Source organism: Dasypus novemcinctus, chromosome 29 (assembly GCF_030445035.2).
Source record: "Dasypus novemcinctus isolate mDasNov1 chromosome 29, mDasNov1.1.hap2, whole genome shotgun sequence".
In the NCBI taxonomy this organism is placed as follows: Eukaryota; Metazoa; Chordata; class Mammalia; order Cingulata; family Dasypodidae; genus Dasypus; species Dasypus novemcinctus.
The window spans coordinates 10,098,087-10,111,390 of NC_080701.1; the positions used below are offsets into that span (position 1 = coordinate 10,098,087).

At 49.5% G+C, this 13,304-nt stretch overlaps 1 protein-coding gene across 7 annotated transcripts in view; it reads right to left on the reverse strand.

The window, feature by feature from the left end:
- TRMT9B (tRNA methyltransferase 9B (putative)) overlaps positions 1 to 11,600 on the reverse strand; it is an 83,012-nt gene extending 71,412 nt beyond the window's left edge. For 4 of the 7 annotated variants that reach the window (XM_004476252.4, XM_071212626.1, XM_012518703.4 and 1 more), the window contains exon 1: positions 10,285 to 10,893. The gene's annotated coding sequence lies outside the window, so the exon portion shown is untranslated. Of the gene's footprint in view, positions 1 to 10,118; positions 10,894 to 11,404 lie in introns of those variants that run through there. The other 3 variants (XM_004476247.4, XM_004476253.4, XM_004476250.4) reach the window with 3 other exon arrangements.
- Positions 11,601 to 13,304: the final 1,704 nt, after the last annotated feature.

A 13,304-nucleotide genomic window follows, 5' to 3' on the forward strand; every position in this document is an offset into this window, starting at 1 on the left:
AAACTAACGGCAAATCAAAAGATAATGTTGAATTTCGGTCCATAAAAGGCATTGTGCCCTATGACTGAATCTTGAATTAAAAGTTCTGGACAAGACAAGAACTCATCACCCTTATAAAGGAAAGGAAGGAAAATCCAGGTTTTTTTCAAATATAAATGAAAGAGAAAAATTGGGGGCAGGCTATCCAGAATTAGAAGGCCATTCATGCATTACTATAACATAGGAAGATTAATATTACTTACTTTCCCTTATGATTAATCAAATAATAATATAACCCTTAGATCCAAATAGTTTCCATCAGAGAATATGACATGGGGGATTATAGGGACATTTTCATAGAGGCCAAGGATGGGACTAGTGGATTTATCTTGAGGCTTCAGCTATTCTCTAATTTTCTAACTCCAAATATCAGAGGCAAATATAAGATGATTTCATTCAATAATCAAGAGTAATTGCTAGCTGAACTAATATAACTCAAGTAAAAAAATCAACTGGCCATTTATTACTTAGGAATAGCAGGTATCAATCACATCTACTTTAATGGTTTGTGAAAAACGAATCTGAGAAGCACCAGGGTATAAAATAAGTGATTAGAGTGAATTTAAGCACGTTCTTATTTTATTCTCCAATAAACAGGTCATTTCTGTCTTCGAATCCTTAAAAAAGCACCATGATGCTCACAGAGTAAAGAAAATCTCAGTGGAAACACAGATATACAAATAATTCATCTAATAAAAGAACTAGTCAGCCAGGGACTATTATTTTTCTGATAAAACACTACATTTTTCCTTTGTGTGTGGTTCATTAAACTGCTAGGCTACCTGGAACTTTGGTTGAGAGGCTTTTCTCCCAACAATTTTCCAGAATTTGATTGCTAAGCTAAACCAAAAGATTATCATTCCACATTTCAACAGTACCACATGCAGAGGGAGGTGCTTGGTAATTTTTTGATATTTATTTTCTTAATAGTTTTTCCAGTAATTTCAATTGTAATAACTATACTACCCATCTTTTTGTAGAGGAAATTGGTTAGCAACTAAATCCTTCTTTGATTCTTACATATCGACCTCCAAAGGCAATCCCTACAAGTTTTGAATTAAAATCCTGTTAGACAGGATGGATTGTCACTTGGCATCCACTCCAGTTTCCTTCAAGCGTCCATCCTTCTACCTCGGAGCTGGAAGACTATGAACTACATTTCCCAGAGTCCCTCGCAGCTAGGTCCTGGGTACAAACTGGATTCTGCCAGGGAGACGAGTTGGACGGGAGAGGTGGTGGGTCTCTAAGGAAGGCGTTGGCGGTGGTTTTTGCTGTTGGGAGCCATGCTCAGCACCAGCTTTGTGGAGGTGGAGAGGTACTTGTGCAGAGTCGCTGATTCCTGGAACTCTGCCAAAACAGGCTGCTCTTGACCTCAGCAGCCCGGGGGTTCACCGGTGCTAAGTGGGAGTCATTCCTCAAGGCTTCACCCTAGATCCTCTCCTCCATCCCTTCCAACTTTCTTGGGAGCACCACGTGAACCTGTCTGCCTAAAATTGCCGGGGTAATTTCTGGTAACTACCAATGGGTGCGAAAAGAGAAATGAGCCCTGACAGTGCTCAACCACCATGGCAGCAGGTTATGCTGTGGGAGACTCAGGCAAGTAACAGCACATTAGACTGAAGGTAGCGGGCTCTTACAACGGAAAGGAGTGCATCTCATTAGGATGATGTCTTTATTTTTATGTGATGAATAGCCAAATCTGGGGGATTTGACTGAATACTGTTTTCTTGTAGGGTTTTTTGGTTTATTTTTAGGAGGTACTGGGGATTGAACCTAGGACCTCTACATGGGAAGAAGGCACTCAACCACTCGAGTTACATCTACTCCCCAATGAGAGCTGGTTTTTTCTTTTTTTTTAAGATTTATTTTTATTTATTTCTCCCCCTGTCCCTTCTCCCCTTTATCTGCTCTCTGTGTCCATTCGCTGTGTTTTCTTCTGTGCCTCCTTGTATTCTCATTAGGTGGCTCCAGGAACCAATCTTGGAACCTTCCAGAGTGGAAGAGAGGCGATTACTCTCTTGTGCCACCCCAGCTCCTCTGGGTCTGCTACGTCTTCTTATTTTCTCTCCTCTGGGTCTCTTGTTGTGTCACCTTGCTGCGTCAGCTCTCTGCATCGGCCAACACTCCTGCGCCGGGCAGCTTTCCCACGCGAGGCGGCGTTCCCACGCAGGGCAGGTCTCCCGCGTGGGGCCGCATTTCCTACATGGGCTGGCACTCCATGTGGGCCAGCCTGCAGCGTGGGTCAGCTTGCCTCACCAGGAGGTCCTGGGCATCGAACCCAGGACTTTATATATAGGAAGCAGGCACTCAACCACTTGAGCTACATCTGCTCCCCGGGTGATCTGACTGAAATGTTTGTCAAAGAAATAAATTTAAGCCCTAGAGCATAACCCCCCGTGTGGCAGGTCATGGAGATAGCGCATTTCCACGTAATTTAACTGGGATGCTCAGGGAATAGAAATAAGCAGGGAATAGCAGTTCCGTGGGATTCAAATTTCACAGTTCCATGAGGATTCAGCAAAAAGTCCTTCTTTGCTGCTTTCTAGCTGTTTTGTTTCATCGCTATGGGTCAACTTCCCACCATAGGAATGACATAATTCATAAATGCACAGGACGTTAGGGCTCTAGAAAGCACCTCAGAAACTTCCAGTTCAGGAATTTTCCAACCGTGTTTCTCTCCGAGTGTGGCACAGGGTTTTCGGGGCTCTTCACAGGGGCCGGGGAGGGCAGAGGGCACAGCCTCAGGCCATCGTCAACCAGAACAATGCCAGCTCTCCTCTTCTGTAGATGGAGCTTCTACCAGATTTTTGGTCTGAAAGGGGTTCCCTAGTTTAAATAACAAAGCTGAGGACCACTAATCGAGCCTGATATCCTACTTTCCAGATCATTATCAGAACAGAATGATCATAAATCTTCAAGCAGCCGGGGAAATTCCTGCTTCTCAGGTCAAGGTTTCAAGGCCTGAGAATGCTGACGCTCTCACGGGTGGGCAGTGGCGCCGGTACTGGAATCCAGTCCTGCGCTCACGCCACCGCAGCGCGATTTGAAAAGGATTATAGCTGGCGCCATTAATTGAGCGCTTCCTGTATACCACATGCCACGTGAAGGGCTCTGTGCAATCTCACTTAATGCTCATGACAGCTCCGCGGCATGGGAAGTACTGCTAGTCCATTTGACAGCATGACATCTGAGGTCTGGCCAGGGGCCTGGGGTCCCCGGGAGTCCCCACAGACTCAAGAGGAGCGTGACCTTGCCCGAGGGCTAGGCTAACCCGAGCTGAAAGGGCTTTCCCCCACGGCAGCCTGCACAGGGGCTGCAGAGGTCAGGCGCCTGGGGGCAGTGACAGCTAGGGGCACGGGATGGGGGGTCGGGACTGGTGGTCGCTTAGAGGATGGCCCAGCTCCCAGGGGAATGATCCGGCAGCTGGGAAGCTGCGGGAAGACTCTTGTGTCTAGGATTGCTGGGAAAGGCTCCAGAGCCTCCCTCACTAAGGAGGGCCGCCCGGGCCTGGGTTCTGAGCCACACCAAGCGCCTTCGTACCCTGTACTGCGAAAGGAGGGCTAACTCGAGGTAAAACCGCCCGTTGAATTACTCCTGGGGCTTATAACCACTTCATGTACCTAGCTCGGCGCCACCAAGAATAGATGAATAAACAAATGTAGCACAAGTTAAAAAGCAGTACACAGGGAAGTGGACGTGGCTCAACGGAGAGAGCATCCACCAACCATATGGAGGGTCCAGGGTTCAAACCCTGGCCTCCTGACCCGTGTGGCGAGCTGGCCCACAAGCAGTGCTGATGTGTGCAAGGAGTGCACCCCACAAGGAGAGCCACCTGGCGTGAAAAAAGCACATCCTGCTCAAGAGTGGTGCTGCACACATGGAGAGCTGACACAGCAAGATGACACAACAAAAAAAGACATAGATTCCCAGTGCTGCTGGATAATGCAAGCAGACACAGAACACACAGCAAATGGACACAGAGAGCAGACAACGGTGGGGAAAGGAGAGAGAAATAAATAAAATAAATCTTAAAAAAAAAAAACACTACACAAAAATACCAACCACACATAATCACAAGAGGCTGTGTCAAAAACGTGACACAAAAACGGAAAATCGCCTCTTCCCTCCATGAAATGCCCAGGTGGAACAATTCAAGAGCTAAGTATGGCAATATTAAGTGGGCTGTTTAAAAGGAGGTACTAGGGAAGTGGACTTGGCCCAGTGGTTAGGGCATCCGCCTACCACATGGGAGGTCCACGGTTCAAACCCCGGGCCTCCTTGACCCGTGTAGAGCTGGCCCATGCGCAGTGCTGATGGGTGCAAGGAGTGCCGCGCCATGCAGGGGTGTCCCCCGAGTATGGGAGCCCCACATGCAAGGAGTGCACCCTGTAAGGAGAGCCGCCCAGTGCAACAGAGAGTGCAGCCTGCCCAGGAATGGTGCCGCACACACGGAGAGCTGACACAGCAAGATGATGCAACAAAAAGAAACACATATTCCCATGCTGCTGGTAAGGAGAGAAGCAGTCACAGAAGAACACACAGCAAATGGACAGAGAGAGCAGACAACTGGGGGGGGGGAGGGGAGAGAAATAATAAATAAATAAATAAGTAAAAGGAGGTACTAGATATGGGCGAGCCAGCCAAAGGGTATGGAAAATGTACTCTCTTTAAAAAGGAGACACACCAGAGCACTGAAGGGTGAGAGAGAGTGAAGGGGTGGGGGAGTGGGGGAGTGGGGGGGGAACATGCAATCTAATATTTTACATTTTTAAAACTTGAATATTATGCTAGTTCTATTTTGGATGTTTTCATTGAGCTTTCACAGCAGGGTTGCATTAAAAGAACTGACCAAATCTTACATTCATTCAATGGTCAGTCTTTTGTCGTTTCCCTGCCAGGCAGTGCTCTCCCGCCGAGGGTTGCGCAGGTGAAGCAGCCAGACGAGGCCCTGTTCTGGGGAAGCTCTGATGGTGTGGGAAGCCAGGTCCCTCGCCCCTAGGCCCAGGAGCTCGGCTCCCGGCCGGCCTTCGATAGCTACCGTTCCATTTATTATAGCATTCGATTGTCCAGCCTGGCACATCCAGGACTTTGGCCTACGACTTACAAATATCTACCATCAGCTTAAACATTTATACAAAACACTGAACTCCTAATCCCCACATAGCTTGGGGAAAAAAGAAGACAACAGGTGCAGCCAGGGTCATTGATCTTGGCATGTTTCAATCCATCCCAACTGGCTGCCGCTCACCATGGAGCTGGAGATGGCGGCAAAGCCCGAGCTGTGGCCGTGTGGACAGTCGCGTGGCAGGTCCAGCCAGAGGACCTGGGCGGCCCTGGGTCCTCTCGTTGGCAGGTGCGCAGCGGCTGGCAGGAGGCCGGCATGTGCTCCTCGGTGCCCAGGCTGTGGAGCAGGCCCAGGGCCTCTCAAAATAGACGCAGGAAGCCTTGTCCACAGGAGAAATATGAGCAGATTAGCCCTGTACGGCTTGTTATTTTTTTAAAGATTGATTTATTTCTCTTCCTTCCCCTCCATTCCCCCCATTGTCTGCTCTCTGTGTCCATTTGCTGTGTGTTCTTCTGTGTCTGTTGTATTCTCATTAGGTGGCTCTGGGAACTGATCCTGGGACCTTCTGGAGTGGGAGAGAGATCACTCTCTTGCGCCACCTTGGCTCCCTGTTTTGCTACGTCTCCTTATTCTCTCTCCTGCGTCTCTTGTTGCGTCACCTTGCTGCGCCAGCTCTCTGCACTGGCCTGCACTCCTCTGTGAAGCAGCTTTCCTGCACTGGGCAGCATTCGTGTGTAGGCTGGCACTCCATGTGGGCCAGCTTGCCCTAGCCAGCAGGCCCTGGACATCGAACCCTGGACCTCCTACATGGTAGATGGGAGCCCAATTGGTTGAGCCACATCTGTTTCCCCCCATATCGCTTTAATAAACAAGTCGATTCAAAGAGGCTCTCTGTAGGATGGCTGAACAGATACAAAATACATATTTTATTTTATTTTTGTGTGTAGTTTTTTATTTTTTAAATTAAAGTTAATTGATCACAAGGAACGTTACATTAAAAAACATAAAAAAACAAGAAACATAAGAGGTTCCCATATAACCCACTCTCCACCCCCACCACATCATTTTTTTTGAAGATATATACATCACACAAAAAAAGTTACGCTAAAAAACGTAAGAAGTTCCTGTATACCCCCCACCCCTCTACCCCACTCCTCCCACACCAACAACCTCCCTCATCATTGCGGCACACTCATCGCACTCGGTGAACACATTTTGGGGCACTGCTGCACTACATGGATAATAGTTTACCCTGTAGTTCGCACTCTCCCCCAGAACACTCAGCGGGTTAAGGCAGGATATATAATGTCCAACATCTGATCCTGCAATATCATTAAGGACAACTCAAAATCCCCCAAATGCCCCCACGTCACATCTCTTCTACTCTCAAATAAACGTATTTCGATTATAAAAGGAAATGAATCCAAATAGCTTTAAAGTCGGAAAATTAACACAAAGCGCTATCAAGTCAATTATACTAAACATTGGTTCAGTTTCTGACTGGCTAAAAAAATGTTTGTAAATATCCTTTTTATAAATCAACAGAGTAGTCTGAAAAGAAAAAAAGCTCAGAGTAAGAGCTTTGCACAAAACGGTCAAGCGCCACGCTGGGACTGCGATCCTTACGTAAAAGAGGAATAATGAGCCTCAGGGCTGGGGCCTGTGCGCCAGCCCCTTCCACACAGCCTGCCCGCACCCTCCCAACACACCCTGCTGCTCCTGGGGACTGCCCACCAAGATCAAAAGCTCCCAGGCTCTTCCTTCCCCTCCTACCGCGCCCCAGACTCAGCTTCACTTCCTAAGGGATGCATTTCTGAGGCCCACCCTCCACAGGTCCAGCCCCCTGGTGCTGCGCTTCTGACACTTGTCCCGCACAGTGGGCAGCCCGGGTGATAACGCAGGTCTGCACGTTTCCTGCTGGGAGACCTGCTCCAGGATGTCGGTGGCCAGGCCTGCTTCTCTTCTCTAGGAGCCGGTGCCCAGCGGGGTGCTTCTGGGAGAGCGGGAAATGCCCACGGATGGCCAGAGCGAGTGGACAGCAGGGAGCCCTGCTCTATCCCCAAAGTCCAAATAATCCACTGAATCACAGCGGATGCTCTCAACAAGCCGTATCTCCATTTCCTTACCGTCCAGCAGAAAACGAGGAAAGCCTCTCATTTTATGAGGACCGTACATCCAATGGCATTGGCCCAAACTCCTTTAACGCGATGTTTAAATTCTGCTTTAGAATTTGGGTGGTCATCTCCTGCGTCCTTTCACGATCTCATTCCCTCAAGATCCACGGCAGGCACTTCTTCACCCAACGTCACCTAAGGCCCGTCAGGTACAGGAGAAGCAAGTGTGACAGTGCGAGCCTCTGCTCCCGAAGGACCCTGGCTACTAGGTCATTCCGCTGTCCCCAGGAGGTGATATTCAAGTGGACGTATTTCTTCGTCTTGTTAGAACCTCTCTTTCCAGTGGCTCGCAACGGCTGCAGCATTTTACACCACGCCCTTCGCTCCTCTCCAACCACCCCAGAGTCCAGGAAGTGGCTAGGGCAGGGATTCTCCAGAGGTGAGCTCCTCCAAACTCTAGAGCTCCTTCTGGTACAAGATTAAACGTCTCTCTGGAATGGGAGCGGATGCGCAGCGTATGCTGAATTTTAATAAGCTCTATTATAAAAGTGTGGAAATGAACAGAGTTGGCGGTAACAGTAGAGCGAGTATAACACTGCTGGTTTATAAATGAGATGGTGGCCGGAAGGGGTCGTCGGTGGACGTGAATGTCAATTGAAAGGAAGCTAGAGAATAATCTAAGAAGTGTGTAACAGTGATTTGGGGGGTGGATGAAGATTGTGGTTAACATAAGAATGTTCTTTTACAAAATGTTAAAAATATAGTGATACATGGGTAAATTACAACTAATATAACTTACAGATGATAGTCAACAGTCACGTAGTATTTTTGCGGCAGTGGCAAAGAAGATATATCAATTCTAAGAGACAATATGGGGGTTCTAAGGGGGTATGGGATTTTTCCTTTTGGAGAAATGAAAACATACTAAAACTGACTGAGGTGAGGACAGCTCAACTCTGTGATGAACATGGGAGCCTCTGAGTGTGCACTTTGAAAGGACTGTACAACCTGTGGGGCTATGTAACAGTGGATCCAGTGGTGGAAGATGGACTGTGGTGAAGGGGACAAATATGAGAATGTTCTCTCGTCAACTATAACAAATGTATAATACAGGGTGTTACTAATCGGGTGGGTTAGGGAAAAAGTAGTAGTAATATTTTGACGATGTTCTTTCATAGGTTTTCATCATTTTTAACAGAAGTTTCACAACAATCCGACATGGCGGGGTGATATATGGGAGGCCAGTATGATGATACGCGGGTTTGTTTTTTAAGTTCACAACTTTTTACTATACACTTATTGTTTAGGTATGTTCATGTATGAATGATATGCTTCAATAATATTTTCTCAAAAAAATTTTAAAATAAGGAAGTACCCAGAGTGCATTGTGCCAACTCCGCTCGAATACCTTTAGTGAGGGGCCCTTTGCGATGTGCTCTCCTTTGCAACAAAGAGAAGAGAACCACAAAAGCTGAAGGACATACAACTGGCCATTGGGTGCCACTAGACTTTCAGCCTTAGTGGCGACCAGATTACTCCAGAAGCGGGCTGGATATTTAGTTCCTTCAGGCTGTCCTTAAACACATTCTCCAGTATCGTAATCCTTTCATGCCATCTTCTCAGAACACTTAAACCTTCACCATGAGTGAAAACCTAAGATTGCATGGACAAGTGCTGAGAGCCTAATTTCAACGATGCATTATACCAAGGGCTAAATTGCAACGAGAGCTTTGAATCTCTTGCTGTTTAAAAGTATAAAGTGGAACACCAACGTGCAGGGAAAACAAGGCTTTTGTTGCACTTTTTCTCAACATTAAGATCCTGAACATTGCCAAGCTTGCCTGGCCCTTTGTGCCTTCTTCAAAGCAGTAACAGAGCGCCTCATCACGTTTTTTAAATTTCGGAGACTAGTTTTCTAAATATGCATATGAATTCTTTACAGGTGAAATGCATGTAAGTACCCATCTATCCACCCATCAGAAATAACTTAAGTATCAATACCTCTTCTTTACAGTCTTCAGAATCCCCAGGACAATTTGGCTTTAGAACATACGTATGAACAGATTTAAGACTCATTGGGAAAGTCATCTCTCTCTCCATCCTAATTCACTTTAAGGCAGAGTTAACTATGCAGGCACAGCATTTTCGATTTCACAACTCACTGATAAGTAAAATCTTCTTAAAACCTTGAACTACCTCGGTGCTTTAGCTATATTAAGACACACACACACACACAAGGACAAATTATTTCCCAAGAACGGCATCTCAGTAACTCATCCTTTCCAGAAATAGGATCTCTTTTGAATTACGATGAATCTACAGAGTTCCCTTTCCAAATGTGAGCACATGCATTAAGGAAGCAGTTCTCTGTGCTCTGGAGCAATTTTCTTAGTGACAAGATACTTTCCTCTAAAATAAGTTCTAGGCAATCAATGGCCACCAGTCAGCTCCTTTCATTCTTCTCAAATGATCCCCTTGCCCTCACTCTAAGGCACCGCTCACTGCTCCTGGAGAATCCTTTACATGGCATGCTTCAGCAGGGCACCAAGATCAGAAAAACCTCCTTTCTCTGACATTCATAAGAAATGAACCATTCCTTAGCTAGTAAGACCAAGGATTCCACTGGCTAAAAAGTCACATAGATAATAACACTGCTGCATGCTGAAACAAAGAGTTAACTGCCCATTGTTATCCATACTATTGCCAAATGACATAAATATATTCTAGTTATTTACTCACATAAAATTTTCAATGCACATTTAAATTCATGCACACCCAACCAGTATACAGAAAAACACGCAAATGTTTTCGGTCTGGACCTCTTTTCTACAGCAAGCGCTGCATGTCCACACCATTTATCACAAAGGCCATGCACAGAGCAGCTATGACACAAATCCTACCGTCCCATTTTGGCATTCCTTCTCCAACGGCATTTTACAGTCTGCTTTGACTTATTCGGCAAGTTCTTTCAGGTCAACTCATTAACTATTCTGCTAAACTCTCTGGCTTAAAGTTCGCTTAAATTGGTCCTGTCCTGCCAACTGAAAACCCATGCGCAAAAGACACCTTCTCAAGGAAAGACGCCCGGAGCACGCATTCATGGTGACCTTTAGGACCAGCAGCCCGGCCCTGCAGCTGGAGTCCCGAATCCGCCGTCTGCGTGGAGGCGCTGACGCACCTGCGGTGCCCGCTGCTCCCAAGTGGCCAAGGCGAGCGGGCCACCACGGCCCCCCGCGGGGCGCGAGGCCACCTGTCGCGCCCCCTCCTGCCCGGCCGCGGGACTGGGGGTGGGGAGCAAGAAGCTTCCCGCCGCTGCGCCCCGCGCGCCCCGGCCGCGTCGCCGGGGCTCCCCGCACGGTCCGCGGGCGCGAAGGTCCCCGGAACCCCAGACTTGAAAAGGCTGTCCCGGGGTACCGGGGGGCGGGGTGGGGTGGGAGGGGAGCCGCTCTTGCGTCAGAGCGGGGGCCGTGGCAGGTGTCACTCCCACCCCCTGCCCGAAGTCAGAGGGTGAGCACGCAAAGAAGAGGGGAAAATAGACGGAGGGGTGCGGGGGCGCGCGGGCCGGGGGAGGGGGTGGGGGGGTTAGCGCGCGCGCGCGCCCGGGGCCCCCCGGAGAGCAGAAGTTGCTGGAGGCCCGCGCCTGCGGGGAGTGGGGGGGGGGCGGGGCGCTCGGGGCCGGCCGAGCTGCGGGGCCCCCCTGCCCGCCGCGCCCGCAGCCCCGCACAGCAGCCGTGCGGCGCGCCCCGCGCAGGACGCGGCTCCGCGGGGAAGCTGGGGACCCCCGAGCGCCCTCCCCGCCGCCGGCGCCGCGCCCCGGCCCGCCTTCGCCGCCCGCCGCCCGCCGCCCGCCGCCCGCCGCCCGCCGCGCCCGGGCTCCCGCAGCCCCGCGCAGGCGGGAGGCGCCGGGGGCGGCGCGGGGAGGGGTGCGGGCCGGCGGGCCCCTGGGCGCGGCAGCGCGCGCCCGATCGCGCCCCGGGCCTGGGGCCCCGCCTCGCCGCCGCCCGGCCCGGGAATGGGGTGACCTTCCTTCCTGGTCCCCGCGCGCCGCGCGCCCCTGCGTCCCGCGTGGCCCGACCTCGCCGCTGCACCTGGCGGCCCGCTGCGCAGCAACGCGGGGCCTGGAGCCGGCGTCCGGCGGTGCGTGACGCCCCAGCGGCCTCTGATCGGGGACCTCGCGGCCACCTACCCCGGTGGAAGTGGCCCCATGGGTGCAGGGCAGAAGGAGCCCGGCGGGCTCGGCACCTTTTCCCTCCCGCGTGCTGCATCTGGGGAGTGTGGCAAGCCACCCAAGTTGCCTGTCTCCGAAGGAGGGCTGGAATTCCGGCTGGAAGTTTCTGCGCAGGTGGGACCCAGCTCCCCGCTGCCCCTCTTGCTCCTGTAACAAGAGCCTTCACCCTTGTCTGCCGGATCCTCGGCATCATAATCCTCCTCCACGATCAGACAGTTCTCATCAGGGACCTGTGGACTCTAAAAAACTGTGCGTGCCCAATATTGACAAAGGAGCACGTCTAGTGCTTGCCCTGCTGACCTTTCCGTGTGAGGCTGACGCTCCTGACCTGGGGGTGGGGGTGAGGGTGGGGGAGACAGCGTGCTGATTAATTTTCCCATTGGTGGCAATTTGTGGACGCACGACTCTGTCTTATGCAGACAGCGAGGTCTGTGCAGGGCTGGTGGAGGGGCATGAGTCTGTGATTCTGGAATCGTCTTCTAGGGCCACAGTGTATTGGGGCGCGGAGGGAGACCTTTGCGTGGCGCTCTTAATCGCCCAGGAGAATCAAACTGACATTTCTCTTTTTTTTGTGAACATCTTTTCCCTTTAAAAAAAAATCGTGAGCTTGGTTTTACATGTTTCTTGAGCCGCACGCCCTTTTTGATTCCATCCTGGCTATGGCGCGCCCTCGAATGCAGAGTGCGCACTGCACACTGTCAGGCTCCTTGTCCTCTTGGAACAGGGCAGTAGGGGCCGTGACACTCCGAAAATAAGTATAGTGTAATGCTTGGCACTCTTAGGAACCCACTAAATAAATCCTTGTTGGCTTGAATAGGGTTTAAACACAATTATCGTCAATATGACAGTGGCTTGAAGTTCTGCAAGAAAATATGAGGTAAGTCAGTTACAGGGGAGACGGTCAGGGAAGGCTCCTGCAGGTGGTGAGGGGCTCAGGGTTTGGACAGGGAGAGCTGGCCAAGGGTGGAAGGGAGAGAGCGGGTCATGCTTCCAGGGGATGGCCGAGGCCAAGCTTCTTACCCTTGAGTGGGTATTAAGCCCCTGGAGAATCTGATAGAAATGTCGGAAAGCCCTATTATTAAGAGTAAACAAATGTAATACTATTTGCGTACATTTTCTGTGGAATCCCTAGAGGTCTGTGAACTTTAAGTTCCCAAGTCCTTGTTTGGAGGCAGGAAGTAAAAGAAAGATGATTCCAGTTGAGGCCTCCCTACCTGACGTCACCGAGCACGCTGCTAGAATGTGGGTGCCGGCTGTGGGAAGGGAAAGAAAAGTGGGCTGGAAAGAAAAGGCAGATGCTGGAGTGGCGCAGCACTCCCTCACTGCCAGCTGAACTTGTAAACAATTTATTTATTTACAGGAGAATTTCAGTTTCATATCCCAGCATAAAAAGGCAAAGAGATAGGTAAAAATAATGACTGTGAAGACATTCCCAGGTACTGGTGCCAGATGAGGACATGGGAGTTTATTGTATTACTCATCATTTGTGATATTTGAAGTTTTTCCTGAAAAAAAATTTAATGAAATTTCACCCTCAGCGACTATCCTACGACATTTCCAAACTTGTTTTTTTTTTTATGAAAATTTTGTATTTTAAAAAAGAAAAGAGTATATAAATATAAACTCATCAGTCATACCACACTTAACAGTAGGTTTTCTCTAACAGGGAAATACAAAGTGCATTGGCAAAAGTCTCAAGAGAAATAGGTCCCATGAAACATTGCACACGTGTTTTCTTGTTGTTATTTTTCTAAGCTTACACAACTTAATTTACATTGTTTGGTTTCTTTTACTAGTTTCCTCTCTAATTCTGAGCACCTGCCTGCTCACTGCCTCCTCCTGAGAAAAGCAGCCGTGG